This window comes from Oncorhynchus gorbuscha, linkage group LG12 (genome assembly GCF_021184085.1).
Source record: "Oncorhynchus gorbuscha isolate QuinsamMale2020 ecotype Even-year linkage group LG12, OgorEven_v1.0, whole genome shotgun sequence".
Lineage (NCBI taxonomy): Eukaryota > Metazoa > Chordata > Actinopteri > Salmoniformes > Salmonidae > Oncorhynchus > Oncorhynchus gorbuscha.
The window spans coordinates 12,867,186-12,886,787 of record NC_060184.1 but is presented as its reverse complement, the minus strand read 5'-3'; positions in this window follow the sequence as shown (position 1 = coordinate 12,886,787).

Sequence of the window (19,602 nt, the reverse complement as noted above, 5' to 3'; positions counted from 1 at the left end):
TGCGAGACAGGTACAGTGAGTGAGAAACAGGTACAGTGAGTGAGAACAGGGACAGTGAGTGAGAAACAGAGACAGTAAGTGAGAGACAGGGACAGTGAGTGAGAGACACTGTTTACAGTGAGTGAGAGACGTAGAATAGATTAGGGGGGGGAAAATGGATGCGGATTTCAACTGCACTAATACAGCATGTCTTTCTTTTACTTCACTTGAAGCAGACAGGACATGACTACTGCAGCATGTGTTTCTCTTACTTCACTTGAAACAGACAGGACATGCCCAGCCAGCACATTTGGTTCCTTTGGAAGTTGTGGGAACGTGTGTTGTTGGTTTCACATTGGTTGTTGGATTGAAGCCATACTTTTCCTGAATGGGAAAATGTAACGTTTTCTAAATGTTCTGAGAACAGAAGTAAACATTTAGTCTGTTCTGGGAACATTTATAGTTAGGTTGCAAGAAGGTTCTGAGAACAATTTACTCTGGTTCCTTGAAAGTTTTGCTGGGAGGGTTTATTAACGCTCTTAGAACGAAAATGAGAGGTTATTTGGAAGTTTTTGTAAAACTTTACTTTCACAGAATGTTTCATTAACACTCTGCTCACTTATTTTGGGTTTTACTGTCTTGAACTCCAAGCACAGATAGGACCTGTGGAAATGATGTTCTTTTCTACGGTCTTCTGTTCTCTATCCATGGACTTAGTACACATGCAAAGCTGTTCATTATAGTCTATTTTAACAGACCCCATTTCAAAGGAAACAAGCACTCATCACATGCTGTTTCTTAATCAAATCAAACGTATTTATAAAGCCCTTCTTACATCAGCTGACATCTCAAAGTGCTGTACAGAAACCCAGCCTAAAACCACAAACAGCAAGCAATGCAGGTGTAGAAGCACTTAATGCTCTTGGAACAATTTGAGAACATGACTTTAAACAGAACCATGAGGAAACCTGTAGGAAATGTTCTGTATAGGTGCTGACATTCCCACAGAAGAGTGTTTCATAAAGTTATAAAATACAAAGAAAATAATGGTTTTTTTTGTCTCAAGTTCCTTATTAAATGTGCTGAGAGTGTTCCAAAGCCAAGCCATTATCCAGAACATTTGGGAAGGTTGAATGCAAAATAACCATAACCACAAGCACACTCTCACCAAGCTCTAGGAAATGTATTGTTCTCAGAACGTTATGTGCTAACTGGGTGACGACTGCAGCATGTGTTTCTCTTACTTCACTTCAAGCAGACAGGACATGAGATCAAGGGAACGGGTCAAGAGCCAAAGAATGAGCTGAGTCCATCTGCCAATCAATATCAATGTAGCACTAAAAATAACACAAGTTAGGACAAAAACACATGAGAAGTAAAAATAAGAAGTAAGAAGCTATATACAGGGTCAGTTCCAGTACCATATTTACATTGTGCAGGGAAACTGGAGTGATATAGGTAGATATGTATAGGGGTAAGGTGACTAGCCATCAGAATATTTTATAGACATTGTAGCAGCAGCGTAAATTCTGATTGTATGTGTGTGTGTGTGTGTGTGTGTGTGTGTGTGTGTGTGTGTGTGTGTGTGTGTGTGTGTGTGTGTGTGTGTGTGTAGAGTCAGTATAAATGTGTGTGCATGTTATGTGTGTGTTGGAGTGTCAGTGTGCGTAAGTCTGCATAGAGAATTTTAACAAAATAATAAAAACATACAAAGGTCAACTCAGTCCTTGTAGCCATTCTGTTAGCTATTAGCAGTCTTCTGGCTTGGCAATAGAAGCTGTTCAAGCGCCTCTTGGTGTCAGATGTGATGCTCCGGTATCGCCTGCTGTGCTGAAGCAGAGAGAACAGTCTATGACTTGGGTGGTTGGAGTCTAATGATTTTCCGGGCCTTCCTTTCACACAGTATGATACATCTCTGCCTCTCTCTCTCTCTCTCTGCCGCTCTCTCTCTCTGCCCCCCTCTCTCTTTCTCGCTCTCTCTCTCTCTCAGCCCCTCTCTCTCTTTCTCGCTCTCTCTCTCTCTCTCAGCCCCTCTTTCTCACTCTCTCTCTCTGCTTCTCTCTCTCTGCCTCTCTCTCTCTCTCTCTCTCTCTCTCTCTCTCTCTCTCTCTCTCTCTCTCTCTCTCTCTCTCTCTCTCTCTGTCCCTCTTTCTCACTCTCTCTCTGCTTCTCTCTCTCTGTCTTTGTCTCTGTCTCTGTCTCCCTCTCCCTGTCTCTCTCTCCCTCTCCCTGTCTGTCTCTCTCTCTCTTTCGCTCTCCCTGTCTCTCTTTCCCTCTCCCTGTCTCTCTCCCTGTCTGTCTCTCTCTGTCTCTCTTTCCCTCTCCCTGTCTCTCTCTCTGTCTCTCTCCCTGTCTGTCTCTCTCTGTCTCTCTTTCCCTCTCCCTGTCTCTCTCTCTGTCTCTCTCCCTGTCTCTCTCTCTCTTTCCCTCTCCCTGTCTCCCTCTCCCTGTCTCTCTCTCTCTCCCTCTCCCTGTCTCTCTCTGTCTCTCTCCTCTCCCTGTCTCCCTTTCCTCTCCCTGTCTCTCTCCCTGTCTGTCTCTCTCTGTCTCTCTTCCTCTCTCCCTCTCTCTGTCTCTCTCTCTTTCCCTGTCTCTCTCTCTGTCTCTCTCCCTGTCTGTCTCTCTCTGTCTCTCTTTCCCTCTCCCTGTCTCTCTCTCTCTTTCCCTCTCCCTGTCTCTCTCTCTCTCCCTCTCCCTGTCTCTCTCTCTGTCTCTCTCCTCTCCCTGTCTCTCTTTCCCTCTCCCTGTCTCTCTCCCTGTCTGTCTCTCTTTCCCTCTCCCTCTCCCTGTCTCTATCTCTTTCCCTGTCTCTCTCTCTGTCTCTCTCCCTCTCTCTGTCTCTCTCTCTTTCCCTGTCTCTCTCTCTGTCTGTCTCTCTCTCTGTCTCTCTCTTTCCCTGTCTCTCTCTCTTTCCCTGTCTCTCTCTCTTTCCCTGTCTCTCTCCCTCTCTCTGTCTCTCTATCTTTCCCTGTCTCTCTCTCTGTCTCTCTCTCTTTCCCTCTCCCTGTCTGTCTCCCTGTGTCCTCTCTATTCATTTGTTGATGGATGTACATGTGACAAGTGTGAGGATATGATCCAAGGGGATTCCCGTTTCCCTGAGGCCTTTGAGAGGACGAGGCAGGAGAGAGAACCACCACTACGTAAACAAAGCCACTTGCACTTCCTGCTCTGTAAAGTGTGTGTGTGTGTATCCTCCTGCAATGTGAGATTGCTCCATTAGGCCTGGCTGCTAGACGAGGGAGAGGGTGTGTGTGTGTGTGTGTGTGTGTGTGTGTGTGTGTGTGTGTGTGTGTGTGTGTGTGTGTGTGTGTGTGTGTGTGTGTGTGTGTGTGTGTACAGTATGCGAATGGAAAATACTTTAGAGACAAAACATGAAGAAATGTAGAGGAGGACAAGGAAAGGCGGGGGGTGGAGGAGGGAGGAAGAGCCCTTTCCCTCTCAGCTGCGCCTCCACTTCCTGTATGGACAGGAAGTCCCTCGTTGGGCCACTGATCTCATTCTTGGCTGCGAGCCTTTTCCGTCCGGCGTGGGGCTGCCGCTTTGAACCCAACAACCAGAGGATGAGTGTGGAGTGGTAACACACACAACTGTGAGTAACACCCGCACTCCTACCTCTGATTACCGTACCCGTGTTGGCTAGAAAACACACTCCCTCACATCTGGCCGGACAGGAAACAGGCCGGTACATACAAGCGCGTCGGAACCAGTCGCAGAGAGGAATCGTGCAAATGTCCAGTCCGGTGCTGTTAAGGAATGGCAACACAGAGCACATTACTGCTCATCTGCTAATAGCCGTGAGGCATTTCTCTATGTGTTCTGTTTGAGGCTCAAACACACACACACACACACACACACACACACACACACACACACACACACACACACACACACACACACACACACACACACACACACACACACACACACACACACACACACACACACACACACACACACACACACACACACACACACACACTTCCAACCACCCACTCATCCACTGCTTTCCCCTTCATGACCCAAGTTCGGACACATTTTTCTGTACAACCCCTCTCCCCTCCCTAAATCGTACCCACTATTTGAAATACAATAGGCTTAAATTGCCTCTCTCTTCCTTGCACCCATCATGTTGACAGACAGGCCAACAGTTATCGTTTTCCCTCTCTAATCTGTAGTAGCAATACAGTAGAACTAGCTAGCAGTACCAAAGGGGCCAAGGAAGTCTGCTCAAGGGGGCCATGGCTGCTTAAGAGATGGCAGGAACAGAGCTACCATTATGTCCAAGTTCACTTCCCAGTCACAAGCTGTATGTGCCAATCAGGGGAATGCAAAGAGGGGACTTTCTATATAATCTAGGGTTAGGGGTTAGGGTTATGGTTAGATAGGCATCTGACATTACCTGAAATGTGTAAAGGATAGAGGAAGGTCAGTTCAACACTCAATGGGTCAACTGTTAGAAATTTCCCAAATGCTATTTTTTTTGTTATATAAATGTTTTGGGCCTCAAGCACACTGTGTTTCAACCAATTCTATGTCTATGTTTCCTATATAGATGCATATAGATGCCTGTGGCCTCTCTCTTGCTCTCTCTTCACCAGGAAGTGTCTGTCCTTATCTAAGCAAACAATCCCACTGGACAGGCCTGTCTGTGAAGGGTCAACCCTGGGTAAACTTTGTCTCTAACTTTGAAAACATTATTTTTTTGTACCCGTTGCTTGATTTATGGAGGTCAACAAGCATTTGTCTCTTTTCGTTTGAGAGTTCCTTGCCTTTTCCCATGGTGATGGATGACATGCGTATTACCTTATTACCTCATGTTTGTACCCCAGTGTAACAGGAAGCCATGGAAGGCCACAATACAATTGCTTCAAATGAGATGAACTTCATTTTGTTTCAGATTTGATTTGTCTGTGACACAGCCCTGGGTCTCTGTGATTGTCTGTAACACAGCCCTGGGTCTCTGTGATTGTCTGTGACACAGCCCTGGGTCTCTGTGATTGTCTGTAACACAGCCCTGGGTCTCTGTGATTGTCTGTAACACAGCCCTGGGTCTCTGTGATTGTCTGTAACACAGCCCTGGGTCTCTATGATTGTCTGTAACACAGCCCTGGGTCTCTGTGATTGTATGTAACACAGCCCTGGGTCTCTGTGCTTGTCTGTGACACAGCCCTGGGTCTCTGTGATTGTCTGTAACACAGCCCTGGGTCTCTGTGATTGTCTGTGACACAGCCCTGGGTCTCTGTGATTGTCTGTGACACAGCCCTGGGTCTCTGTGATTGTCTGTGACACAGCCCTGGGTCTCTGTGATTGTCTGTAACACAGCCCTGGGTCTCTGTGATTGTCTGTAACACAGCCCTGGGTCTCTGTGATTGTCTGTGACACAGCCCTGGGTCTCTGTGATTGTCTGTAACACAGCCCTGGGTCTCTGTGATTGTCTGTAACACAGCCCTGGGTCTCTGTGATTGTCTGTAACACAGCCCTGGGTCTCTGTGATTGTCTGTGACACAGCCCTGGGTCTCTGTGATTGTCTGTGACACAGCCCTGGGTCTCTGTGATTGTATGTGACACAGCCCTGAGTCTCTCTGATTGTCTGTGACACAGCCCTGGGTCTCTGTGATTGTCTGTGACACAGCCCTGGGTCTCTGTGATTGTCTGTGACACAGCCCTGGGTCTCTGTGATTGTCTGTGACACAGCCCTGGGTCTCTGTGATTGTCTGTGACACAGCCCTGGGTCTCTGTGATTGTCTGTGACACAGCCCTGGGTCTCTGTGATTGTATGTGACACAGCCCTGGGTCTCTGTGCTTGAGAACCAGCTGAACTCTCCAAGGGGTAGATTTTCTGCCTTCCCCATTTCTCATTTTTTTACCACATCATTTGAATGAAATATCTGGACTCTCAAGACTATTACTGTATGATGACTCTCTTCTCTCTTTCTCTCTCTCCTTCTCTCCTTCTCTCCTCTCTCCTTCTCTCCTTCTCTCCTTCTCTCCTTCTCTGTCTGTCTGTCTGTCTGTCTGTCTGTCTGTCTGTCTGTCTGTCTGTCTGTCTGTCTGTCTGTCTGTCTGTCTGTCTGTCTGTCTGTCTGTCTGTCTGTCTGTCTGTCTCTGTCTGTCTGTCTGTCTGTCTGTCTGTCTGTCTGTCTGTCTGTCTGTCTGTCTGTCTGTCTGTCTGTCTGTCTGTCTGTCTGTCTGTCTGTCTGTCTGTCTGTCTGTCTGTCTGTCTGTCTGTCTGTCTGTCTGTCTGTCTGTCTGTCTGTCTGTCTGTCTGTCTGTCTGTCTGTCTGTCTTTCTGCATGCCTGTATGTATGTCTGTCTGCCTCGATCTATCCCCTTCCCTCTCTCTCCGTCCGTACCTACATCCCTGTAGTTGGAGCGTGTGTTCAGATGTAGGATCTTCTTGCACAGCAGGAAATGCAAATGTGTAGTATATTCAAGTTTTAAAATGGTTTCTGAAGTTTGTAATTGCCTGCTAAGGAAAAATGTATCAACTACTAAAAACCATGTCCATTAATTATAATCCACATAATAACTCACATTTTCTGTTGCTGCAGGATTATTGTCCTGCTGTAGCAAACTGTCTCAAATTAAGATCCCACATCTGTAGGCCAGGTCAGCAGCAACCTGGGTGGCAGGTCTGAGGGGCTGGCGGTCTGGGTCTGCTGTGGCTCTGTGGCTGGAGGAGCTAGCCTAGGCTAATCACGTTGATTGTTTGCGATTACAGACCATTTCCCCCCAGAGTTGTGCTCCGCTCCTACTTACAGCCCCCTGTGCTCTGTACAGGAAGTCCTGGTCGCCATGGGCGATCTGTCTTCCTGTACTGCTCTGTTCGCCTCCTCGTGGTGGTGGTGGAGGGGGGGGGGTCTCAGGGGTCATGCTCCCCTCAAACACAATTGGTCCCCAAGGTAACCAGGGAAAAGTTTCCACATCCAGTTGCTGCACAAGTCGCTACATAAAAATGACCTGCCATTGAAATGTCTATAGCTCCAGTATACAGTATGCTATACTCTAAACACAATGCATGGACGCACACACACACACACACACACACACACACACACACACACACACACACACACACACACACACACACACACACACACACACACACACACACACACACACACACACACACACACACACACACACACACAGGTGTTTATCATGCTGTTATCTCCATGATGTTGCTTCTAGCCACATACATTAGGCTACGTTGCCTTATCTTACATTAGCAGAAACAAGGGCCAGATAAGTAACTTGTTTATTCCCTGTGTGGGCCTGATACCCTCTTAGCCCCCCAGCTTTAAATGTAGTGAACTGATAGCTGAGGGTGATTACCAGTGTGATTATGTAAATCATACAGGACACACACATAGATGCATGTGTGCACACACACAAATACAGGTGTTTCTTCAAACCTCTCCTCGCCTCTCTCCCTCCGACACGTCACCTGCTATTCCGATTCATCTGATTTAACTGTTCAACTGATCCTCAAGCCCTTGATTAGATGAATCAGGTCTGCTTGTAATGTAAAGGGGATTGCTCAAACAAGAGGCATGGTTGTAGGAGATATACTCAAGGAGATATTGTTGGTTCTTGAATTGAAACAATCCCAATCTCTCATAGGGCATCGCCATGGGAATCCCAAGACCCCCCCAACCCCCGAGGGATCAGACTTCAAAGGTCTGAACCCAACCCCCCCACTCCTTCTCCTCCCCCCATCCCTGCCTCAGTCATTTACATGTCTTTAGGGATGGAGGGATTAGGAGGAGGGGGAGGAGGGGGAGGAGGAGGGGGGCCCAACAGCTTTTTAACAGCAAGGTGTTACATACACACTTTCGTCCACTCAATCACACACACTCACGGACGTGTGGTTCTGTGCTAATGGAGAATGGCATGCGCAAAAGGTATTATGGATTCCATTCAGTAACGGCTTCTCTAAAACACACTCAGTTTCTTTAACACACACATGTAGAAGCATGAGCACACAAAGCACAATTAAGGTCGCACATGCAAGATGTGACACACCATAAGGGCTAGAATTATGACCGGAAGTGCAGTCCTGTGGGCTGTGAATACCAACCACACTGAGAGGTGTAGAACCAGAGGAAGGGATCAGTCAACACACAGACAAATGGATCCCCTGACCAGCGATGATAACTTAGGGCACAATGGCCAGCCATTTTGGCTTTTTACTGCCTCACCACTTCCTGTTTAGGCCAGGGTGCAGCCAATCAGCAGAGATACCATTCAAACGGTGCCAACAGCACTCCATCCTGTCAACTGAAACATCCCCCTTGTAAATTTATTGACTTTCCTCTCACTCACTCTCTCTCTCGCACTCTCTCTCTTTCATTATTTATTTATTCTATTATCTCTCTCTCTCTCCCCCTCTCTCTCTCTCTCTCTCTCTCTCTCTCTCTCTCTCTCTCTCTCTCTCTCTCTCTCTCTCTCTCTCTCTCTCTTTCATTATTTATTTATTATCTCTATCCCCCTCTCTCTCTATTTCTCTCGCTCTTTCTCTCTCTCTCTCGTTTCATTTCTAACCTTTTCATAAAAAATGATCCTCTAACTGCACATTGATGATGCCATACTTGATTTATCGACCAGAAGGCTGGGAACAACCCTCTTTGTGAGGAATTCATGTTGAGTGCCACCACGCCACGTCTCACACACACACACACACACACACACACACACACACACACACACACACACACACACACACACACACACACACACACACACACACACACACACACACACACACACACACACACACACACACACACACACACACACACACACACACACACACAAGCATGCGAACGAACAAACAAGTGAATTCATGTTGAGTGCCACCACGCCACGTCTCACACACACACACACTCAGCATGCGAACGAACAAGTGAACGAATGAAAGCACACACGCACACACACACTGAAGGCTTTCCGGCCTAGAGGGCCGGGGGGCGGCAGATAGCCTAGTGGTTAGAACGTTGGGCCAGTAACCGAAAGTTTGCTGGATTGAATCGCCGAGTTGACAAGGTAAAACTCTGTCGTTCTGCCCCTGAACAAGGCAATTAACCCACTGTTCCAAAGTAGGCCGCCATTTTAAATATGAATTTGTTCTTAACTGACTAGTTAAATATAATTGAGGTATCGAAATGCCAGTTGAGAGTAGCAGTTCTCTTCTTTCACTGTCGGCCGGCAGAGACAAGGGGCCTGACAAATGGATGTGTTGAAACATATTAACCATCTCCCCCTTTGTGAGCAAACATTTAGCCGGGCTAATGATCCCAAAGGACCAAAATAAACAGACAGAGATAAAGGTGGGGGAGGGAGGCCCAATGACCTCTCTGAGGGATACCTAGGGTTCACAAAGGGTCAAAGGGTGGTGTGTGGAAGGGTGGTGGGTGTGTGTGTGTGTGTGTGTACAGTGCCTTCAGAAAGTATTCATACTTTTGTGTTGTGTTACAGCCTGAATTTAAAATGAATTATATTCAGAATTTTTTTGTCACTGGCCTACAGACAATACGCCATAATGTCAAAGTGGAATTATCTATTTCACATTTTGCACAAATGAATTAAAGACTAAAACCTGAAACGTCTTGAGTCAGTAAGTATTCCACCCTTTTGTTACGGCCTAAATAAGTTCAGCAGTAAAAATGTGCTTAATAAGTCACATAATAAGTTACATGGACTCACTCTAAAAAGATTGGGGGAGCTGTTTTGTTAGACTTCAGTTCCTCTTTTGACATTATCGATCATAGTCTGCTGCTAGAAAAACGTATGTGTTATTTTAACTAGGCAAGTCAGTTAACAATAAATTCAGCCTGAACCGGCCAAACCCAGATGATGCTGAGCCAATTGTTCGCCGCCCTATGGGACTCCCAATCACGGCCAGTTGTTATACAGCCTGGATTCAAACCAGGGTGTCTGTAGTGATGCCTCTAGCACTGCATTAGACCGCTGCGCCACTCTGGAGCCCTAAATGGCTTTACACCCTCTGCTATACTGTGGAAAATGGCGCCGGAGGAGATGGCCGCCATTTTACGGTCTCCTTCCGATGACATTGAGGAATACGCCACATCAGTCACTGGCTTTATCAATAAGTGCATTGAGGACGTCGTTCCCACAGTGACTGTACGTACATAACCCAACCAGAAGCCATGGATTACAGGCAATATTCGCACTGAGCTAAAGGGTAGAGCTGCCGCTTTCAAGGTGCAGGACTCTAACCCGGAAGCTTACAAGAAATCCTGCGATGCCCTGCGACGAACCATCAAACAGGCAAAGCGTCAATACAGGGCTAAGATTGAATCATGCTACACCGGCTCCGACGCTCGTCGGATGTGGCAGGGCTTGCAAACTATTACAGACCACAAAGCACAGACTAGAGCTGCCCAGTGACACGAGCCTACCAGACGAGCTAAATCACTTATATGCTCGCTTCGAGGCAAGAAACACTGAGGTACGCATGAGAGCAAAAGCTGTTCCGGACGACTGTGTGATCACACTCTCCGTAGCCGACGTGAGTAAGACCTTTAAACAGGTCAACATACACAAGGCTGCGGGGCCAGACGGATTACCAGGACGTGTGCTCCGGGCATGTGCTGACCAACTGGCAGGTGTCTTCACTGACATTTTCAACATGTTCCTGATTGAGTCTGTAATACCAACATGCAAGCAGACCACCATAGTACCTGTGCCAAAGAACACAAAGGCAACCTGTCTAAATGACTACAGACCCGTAGCACTCAAGTCCGTAGCCATGAAGTGCTTTGAAAGGCTGGCATTGGCTCACATCAACACTATTATCCTAGAAACCCTAGACCCACTCCAATTTGCATACCACCCAAACAGATCCATAGATGATGCAATCTCTATTGCACTCCACACTGCCCTTTCCCACCTGGACAAAAGGATCACCTATGTGAAAATGCTGTTCATTGACTACAGCGCAGCGTTCAACACCATAGTACACTCAAAGCTCATCACCAAGCTAAGGAACCTGGGACTAAACACCTCCCTCTGCAACTGGATCCTGGACTTCCTGACAGGACGCCCCCAGGTGGTGAGGGTAGGTAGCAACACATCTGCCACACTGATTCCTCAACACTGGAGCTCCCCCGGGGTGCGTGCTCAGTCCCTTCCTGTACTCCCTGTTCACCCACGACTGCATGGCCAGGCACGACTCCAACACCATCATTAAGTTTGCTGACGACACAACAGTGGTAGGCCTGATGACCGACAACAACGGAGGAGGTCAGAGATCTGGCCGGGTGGTGCCAGAATAACAACCTATCCCTCAACGTAACCACGACTAAGGAGATGATTGTAGACTACAGGAAAAGGAGCACCGAGCACGTCCCCATTCTCATCGACGGGGCTGTAGTGGAGCAGGTTGAGAGCTTCAAATTCTTTGGTGTCCACATCAACAACAAGCTAGATTGGTCCAAACACACCAAGCCAGTCGTGAAGAGGGCATGACAAAGCCTATTCCCCCTCAGGAAACTAAAAAGATTTGGCATGGGTCCTGAGATCCTCAAAAGATTCTACAGCTGCAACATCGAGAGCATCCTGACCGGTTGCATCACTGCCTGGTACAGCAATTGCTCGGCCTCCGACCGCAAGGCACTTCAGAGAGTAGTGCGTACGGCCCAGTACATTACTGGGGCAAAGCTGCCTGCCATACAGGACCTCTACACCAGGTGGTGTCAGAGGAAGGCCCTAAAAATTGTCAAAGACCCCAACCACCCTAGTCATAGACTGTTCTCTCTACTACCGCATGGCAAGCGGAACCGGAGTGCCAAGTCTAGGACAAAAAGGCTTCTCAACAGTTTTTACTACCAAGCCATACCAAGCATTGTGTACCCCCCCCAACCCCTATTTTACGCTGCTGCTACTCTCTATTTATCTTATATGCATAGTCACTTTAACTATACATTTATATACATACTACCTCAATAAGCCTGACTAACTGGTGTCTGTATATAGCCTTGCTACTCTTTTTTCAAATGTCTTTTTACTGTTGTTTTATTTCTTTACTTACCCACACACACACACACACACCTTTTTTTTGCAACATTGGTTAGAGCCTGTAAGTAAGCATTTCACTGTAAGGTTTACAACTGTTGTATTCGGCACACCGTGACACATAAACTTTTATTTGATTTGATAAAGAGTTACCTGTCTAAGAGAAGAGTTCTTTAATGTTCTTTAATGGAAACCTCTCCAACATAATCCAGGAATAATCAGGAATTCTCCAGGGCAGCTGGCTAGGCCCATTACTTTTTTAAATCTTTACTAATGACATGCAACTAGCTTTGAGTAAAGCCAGTGTGTCTATGTATGCGGATGACTCAACACTGTACATGTCAGCTACTACAGCGACTGAAATGACTGCAACACTTAACAAAGAGTTGCAATTCGTTTCAGAGTGGGTGACAAGGAATAAGTTAGTCCTAAATATTTCTATAACTAAAAGCATGGTATTTGGGACCAATCATTCATTACCTCTTGAGACTACGGGACAGTAGTTTGATGTTTGGATGAAAAACGCCCCCAAATGAAACGGCCTATTTCTCAGGCCCAGAAGCTGGAATATGCATATCATTGGCAGATTAGGATATAAAACACTCTAAAGTTTCCAAAACTGTCAAGATATTGTCTGTGAGTATAACAGAACTGATATTGCAGGCGAAACCCTGAGGAAAATCCAACCAGGAAGTGCTGTTTTTCTGCAACCTCTCTGTTCCATTGCATGCCTTTCCTCCATTTAAAGGGATATCAACCAGATTCCTTTTCCTATGGCTTCCACATGGTGTAAACAGTCTTTAGATATAGTTTCAGGCTTTTATTCTGAAAAATTAGCGAGAATGATCACATCGCGTCAGTGGATAGCTGGGTGTCCTTAGATTTTTGCATGCGAGAGCAGCTTGGAGCAGACCTTTTCTCTCTCTCCTATTGAAAAAGCTACCGTCTGGTTGAAATATTAATGATTATTTATTGTAAAAGCAACCTGAAGATTGATTATAAAAAATGTTTGACATGTTTCTACGAACTTTACGGATACTATTTTGAATTTTCGGCTGCCCATCGTGACCTGCACGAGCCTGTGGATTACTGAACAAAACGCGCCAACCAAATGGAGGTTTTTGGATATAAAAATAATCTTTATGGAACAAAACAAACATTTATTGTGTAACTGGGAGTCTCGTGAGTGCAAACATACAAAGATCATCAAAGGCAAGCGATTAATTTTATTGCTTTTCTGACTTTCGTGACCAATCTACTTTGCTGCTGGCTGTTTGTAATGTTTTGTCTGCTGAGAGAGCTGTCCTAACATAAGCGCTTGGAGAGCTTTCGCTGTAAAGCTTTTTTGAAATCTGACACGCCAGGTAGATTAACAACAAGCTAAACTGTGTTTTGGTATATTGCACTTGTGATTTCATGAAAATTAAATATTTTTAGTCATTTAATTTGAATTTGGCGCTCTGCAATTCAGCAAATGTTGACGAAAATGATTCCGCTAAAGGGATCGGTGCGCCAAGAAGTTAAACCGTAAACTACAACTAAATATTGTAATAAATAATGTGGAAAATGAGCAAGTTGAGGAGACTAAACTGCTTGGAGTAACCCTGGATTTTAAACTTTCATGGTCAAAACATACTGATGCAACAGTAGCTAACAGGGCTTAGTTTTGTCGCACCTGGACTACTGTTCAGTCGTGTGGTCAGGTGCCACAAAAAGGGACTTGCAATTGGCTCAGAACAGAGCAGTGCAGCTGGCCCTTGGATGTACACAGAGAGCTAATATTAATAATATGCATGTTAATCTCTCCTGGCTCAAAGTGGAGGAGAGATTGACTTCATCACTACTTGTATTTATGAGAGGTATTGACATGTTGAATGCACCGAGCTGTCTGTCTTAACTACTGGCACACAGCTCGTACACCCATGCATAACCCACAAGACATGCCACAACAGGTCTCTTCAGTCCCCAAGTCCAGAACAGACTATGGGAGGTGCACAGTACTACATAGAGCCATGACACATGGAACTCTATTTCACATCAAGTAACTGATGCAGCAGTAGAATCAGATTTAAAAACCAGATATAAATACATCATATGGAACAGCGGGGACTGTGAAGCAACACACACATAGGCACAGACACATGGATACACACACACACAAGATAACAAACACACTACATATACACATGGATTTAGTACTGTAGATATGTGGTAGTAGAGTAGTGGCCTGAGTAGTGGCACAGTGTGTTCTGAAATCAGTGAATAAATTGTAATGTTTTTAAAGTTGTATAAACTGCCTTAATTCTGCTGGACCCCAGGAAGAGTAGCTGCTCCCTTACCAGGAACTAATCGGAATGCATAATACATACAAATACTCTGTGTGCAATAATAGTGTTTTTAATGACTGTTTCAATACACTTAGTTACTACAAATATACAGGCGTCCTTCCTAACTCCGGAGGAAGGAAACATCTAAGGGATTTCAACATGAGGCCAATGGGGACATTAAAACAGTTACATAGCTTGATGGCTGTTGTAGGAGGAAACTGAGTATGGATCCACAACAGTGTAATTACTCCACAATACTAACCTAATTGACAGAGTGAAAAGAAGGAAGCCTACACGGAACAAAAATGTTATAAAACATGGATCCTATTTGCAACAAGGCACTGAAGTAATACTGCAAAAAATGTGGCAAAGCAATTAAAGGTTGGTCCTGAATACAACGTGTTATGTTTGGAGCCAATCCAAAACAACAAATTACTGAGTATAACTCTCCATATTATCAAGCATAGTGGTGGCTGCATCATGTTATGGGTATGCTTGTAATCGTTAAGGACTGGGGAGTTTTTCATGATAAAAAGAAACAGAATGGAGCTAAGCACAGGCAATTCCTACTCGATGAGAAAATGAAATTAGGATTACAGCCTGAAATACAAGCATACGACATTTTCAAAATTTTACACAGTACAAAACTTTATATTTTCAAATACCCAATCAGAGTACTATTTCAATAAAAAAAGTATGGGTATTCAGACAGAACCATGGTATTAATAACAGACATGTCGTTCAAGATTGAAGTTGAAATTTGATGTCTATCCTTGTCCTGAGGACGTTGGGAAATACCTTCAACACCGGCTACTAGGGGCAATTACCCCACCTCTTATTATCATGAAGTAGGCTTGGGTTTTGCTAGAGCTTTATGAATGGGGTGGTGGATCAGAAGGTTATGTATTCAAACCCAGTTGTGGATAGTGTATTTTTATTTTAAGGTTTCAACCCTATCCCAAACATGAACCCTTACCTTAACCATTCAGAATGAGTGACCAAACTTCATGTTTTAACTCTATCCCAATGTCACACCGTGATCTATTTTACACTGTCCTTGTGATCGTCTCCACCCCCCTCCAGGTGTCCCCCATCTTCCCCATTATCCCCTGTGTATTTATACCTGTGATCTCTGTTTGTCCGTTGCCAGTTCGTCTTGTTCGTCAAGTCAACCAGCGTTTTTGTTATCAGCTCCTGCTTTTCCCAGTCTCTCTTTTTCTCACCCTCCTGGTTTTGACCCTTGCCTGTCCTTACTGTGAGCCTGCCTGCCTGACCACTCTGCCTGCCCCTGACCCTGAGCCTGCCTGCCAACCTGTACCTTTACCCCACCTCTGGACTGTTGACCTCTGCCTGCCCCTGACCCTGAGCCCGCCTGCCTAACCACTCTGCCTGCCCCTGACCCTGAGCCCGCCTGCCTGACCACTCTGCCTGCCCCTGACCCTGAGCCCGCCTGCCTGACCACTCTGCCTGCCCCTGACCCTGAGCCTGCCTGCCAACCTGTACCTTTACCCCACCTCTGGACTGTTGACCTCTGCCTGCCCCTGACCCTGAGCCCGCCTGCCTAACCACTCTGCCTGCCCCTGACCCTGAGCCCGCCTGCCTGACCACTCTGCCGGCCCCTGACCCTGAGCCTGCCTGCCAACCTGTACCTTTACCCCACCTCTGGACTGTTGACCCCTGCCTGCCTTGACCATGAGCCTGCCTGCCGACCTGTACCTTTGCCCCACCTCTGGTATACTGACCCCTGCCTGCTTTGACCTGTCTATTGCCTGCCCTTGTTGGAATATTAAACCATTGTCATTTCGACGTGTCTGCATCTGGATCCTACCTTGATTCCTGATACCCAAACCTTAACCCTTACCTTAACCATTCAGAATGAGTGACTAAACTTCATGTTTTACCCCTATCCCAAACCTTAACCATTACCTCCCTTCAGAATGAGTGCCTAAACTTAATCCTTCACTTCTAAATTTGACGTTTGGAGAATGTGGATGAACATCTAGTTCTTCAGTGAGATTGTGAGACCTTGTTGACGAATAACCTGTGTACATTTTTATATTTTATTACAATTTAAGATTCATTGTAATGTTTTAGATTTTGAAGATGTTTTTTTTGGGGGGGGGGGTATTTATTTATGCTTATATATATTCATCCCATTAATTTGTTCAAGACTTCTCCGATTCCCTGAAGAGTGTGAGGTCATCGTGGGGTAATCGTGCAACTTTCCTGTTACTTGGATCATATTACATGTTATGGATCCGGTCTGTCTGGGAATCGAACATGAATCAATAGCAGTGGCCCTGAAGGTGAATGTCATTAGACCTCCCAGTCTACCATCCATAGGACATCAATAACCGTGATTGATTAACACCCCAGACAGGAGCAATCACAATCGGATACAGTTGTATCAGACCTTACCAGACGCTTCCGGATAATTTAGGATCACATTTATTCACCATGAAAGAGCCAGCCTCTCGATCAGCTTTTCTCAAGTAGGCTAGTCTTAGTTAGACGTCATGTCATTGAGAAATATTTTAAACGTCCTTCTAACTGGGAGAAACATTTCACCTGATTGTTTAAACTGTTGCCTGTAAATACTGCGTGGGAAGAGACAGTTTTACAAGGCTATTGTTGCCATTTATAAAACATTGAGACTTTGGTGAGTTTGTGGGGTCATGAATCAGGACGACGACAGCGCGGTTGACATTTGTGTGTGTGTGTGTGTGTGTGCTTGCATGCTACATGCGTGTGTGTGTGTGTGTCTGTGTGTGTGTGTGCGTGCATGCTACATGTGTGCGTGCGTGCGTGTGTGCATGTGTGTGTGTGTGCGTGTGCATGTGTGTGTGTGTGCGCGTGTGTGTGTGTGTGTGTGTGTGTGTGTGTGTGTGTGTGTGTGTGTGTGTGTGTGTGTGTGTGTGTGTGTGTGTGTGTGTGTGTGTGTGTGTGTGTGTGTGTGTGTGTGTGTGTGTGTGTGTGTGTGTGTGTGTGTGTGTGTGTGTGTGTGTGTGTGTGTGTGCGTGCTACATGCGTGCGTGCGTGTGTGCGCGTGCGTGCGCGTGTGTGTGGCGTGTGTGTGTGTGTGTCTGTGTGTGTGTGTGTGTGCGCGTGCGTGCGCGCGTGTGTGTGTGTGTGTGTGTGTGTGTGTGTGTGTGTGTGTGTGTGTGTGTGTGTGTGTGTGTGTGTGTGTGTGTGTGTGTGTGTGTGTGTGTGTGTGTGTGTGTGTGTGTGTGTGTGTGTGTGTGTGTGTGTGTGCGTGATACATGCGTGCGTGTGTTTGGGGGGTCACTAACTCAAACAGCAGTGCTGCCGGTGCCTGGTAAACACACGCTAATGGACACATGCTGAAATGATCACCTCTGTGTGTGTGTTTGTCCTCTGCAACACTTCACAGCAATGGAAACGCAGAATGAAGTCTTCAACTCCGTTTTGGATCTTAGCATCAAAGTTGTAATGACATGCACTAATTGACAAACAAACTCCAAAAATTCAGTCCTACATACATTTTACACACACACACACACACACACACACACACACACACACACACACACACACACACACACACACACACACACACACACACACACACACACACACACACACACACACACACACACACACACACACACACACACACACACACACACACACACACACACACACACAGAAACACACACTCACAGAAACAGACACAAACTGCAGCTGATACAGAAGAGAGCTACACATCTTGCTTTTTATTGTAGTCAGAGGGCTAATATAAATACTATGCCTGCCAGTCTCTCTTGGATTTTAGGAGAGACTGACTGCATCACTTCTTCTTTTTATAAGAAATATTAAGGTGTTGAAAACTCCAAATTGTTTACATAATCAACTTATACACAGCTCTGACACACACACACACACACACACACACACTTACCCCACACCAGGCATGCCACCATGGGTCTTTTCACAGTCCCCAAATTCAAGAAAGCGTGTAGTATTGTACACTCGGTGTACATAATATTAAGGACAGAGGAAAACTATGATCCCTTATTGATGTCACCTGTTAAATCCACTTCAATCAGTGTAGATGAAGGTGAGGACACGGGATAAAGAAGGATTTTTAAGCCTTGAGGCATGTGAGACATTGATTGTGTATGTGTGGCATTCAGAAGGTAAATGGGCAAGACAACATATTGAAGTGTCTTAGAACAGGGTATGGTAGTATGTGCCAGGCACACTGGTTTGTGTCAGGAACTGCAACGCTGATGGGTTTTTCATGCTCAGCTGTTTCCAGTGTGTATCCAGAATGATCCACCACCCAAAGGACATTTAGCCAACTTGACACAACTGTGGGAAGCATTGGAGTCAACATGGGCCAGCATTCCTGTGGAACGCTTTGGACAACTTGTAAAGTCTATGCCCCGACAAATTAATGCTGTTCTAAGGGGCAAAAGGGGGGTGCAACTCAATATTTGGAAGCTGTACTTCCAAAAACCGGATAAAGCAAAACCTCAGTGCACAACTCCTCACCCCTTTTTGACCTATGTATTTTGTGTGTATGTATTGATATGTCAAATCAAATCAAATGTTATTTGTCACATACACATGGTTAGCAGATGTTAATGCGAGTGTAGCGAAATGCTTGTGCTTCTAGTTCCGACAATGCAGTAATAACCAACAAGTAATCTAATTCCAAAACTACTGTCTTATACACAGTGTAAGGGTATAAGGAATATGTACATAAAGATATATGAATGAGTGATGGTACAGAGCAGCATAGGCAAGATACAGTAGATGGTATCGAGTACAGTATATACATATGCGATGAGTATGTAAACAAAGTGGCATAGTTAAAGTGGCTAGTGATACATGTATTACATAAGGATGCTGTCGATGATATAGAGTACAGTATATACATATGCATATGAGATGAATAATGTAGGGTAAGTAACATTATATAAGGTAGCATTGTTTAAAGTGGCTAGTGATATATTTACATCATTTCCCATCAATTCCCATTATTAAAGTGGCTAGAGTCAACTCAATGTTAGTGGTGGCTGTTTAACAGTCTGATGGCCTTGAGATAGAAGCTGTTTTTCAGTCTCTCGGTCCAAGCTTTGATGCACCTGTACTGACCTCGCCTTCTGGATGATAGCGGGGTAAACAGGCAGTGGCTTGGGTGGTTGATGTCCTTGATGATCTTTATGGCCTTCCTGTAACATCGGGTGGTGTAGGTGTCCTGGAGGGCAGGTAGTTTGCCCCCGGTGATGCGTTG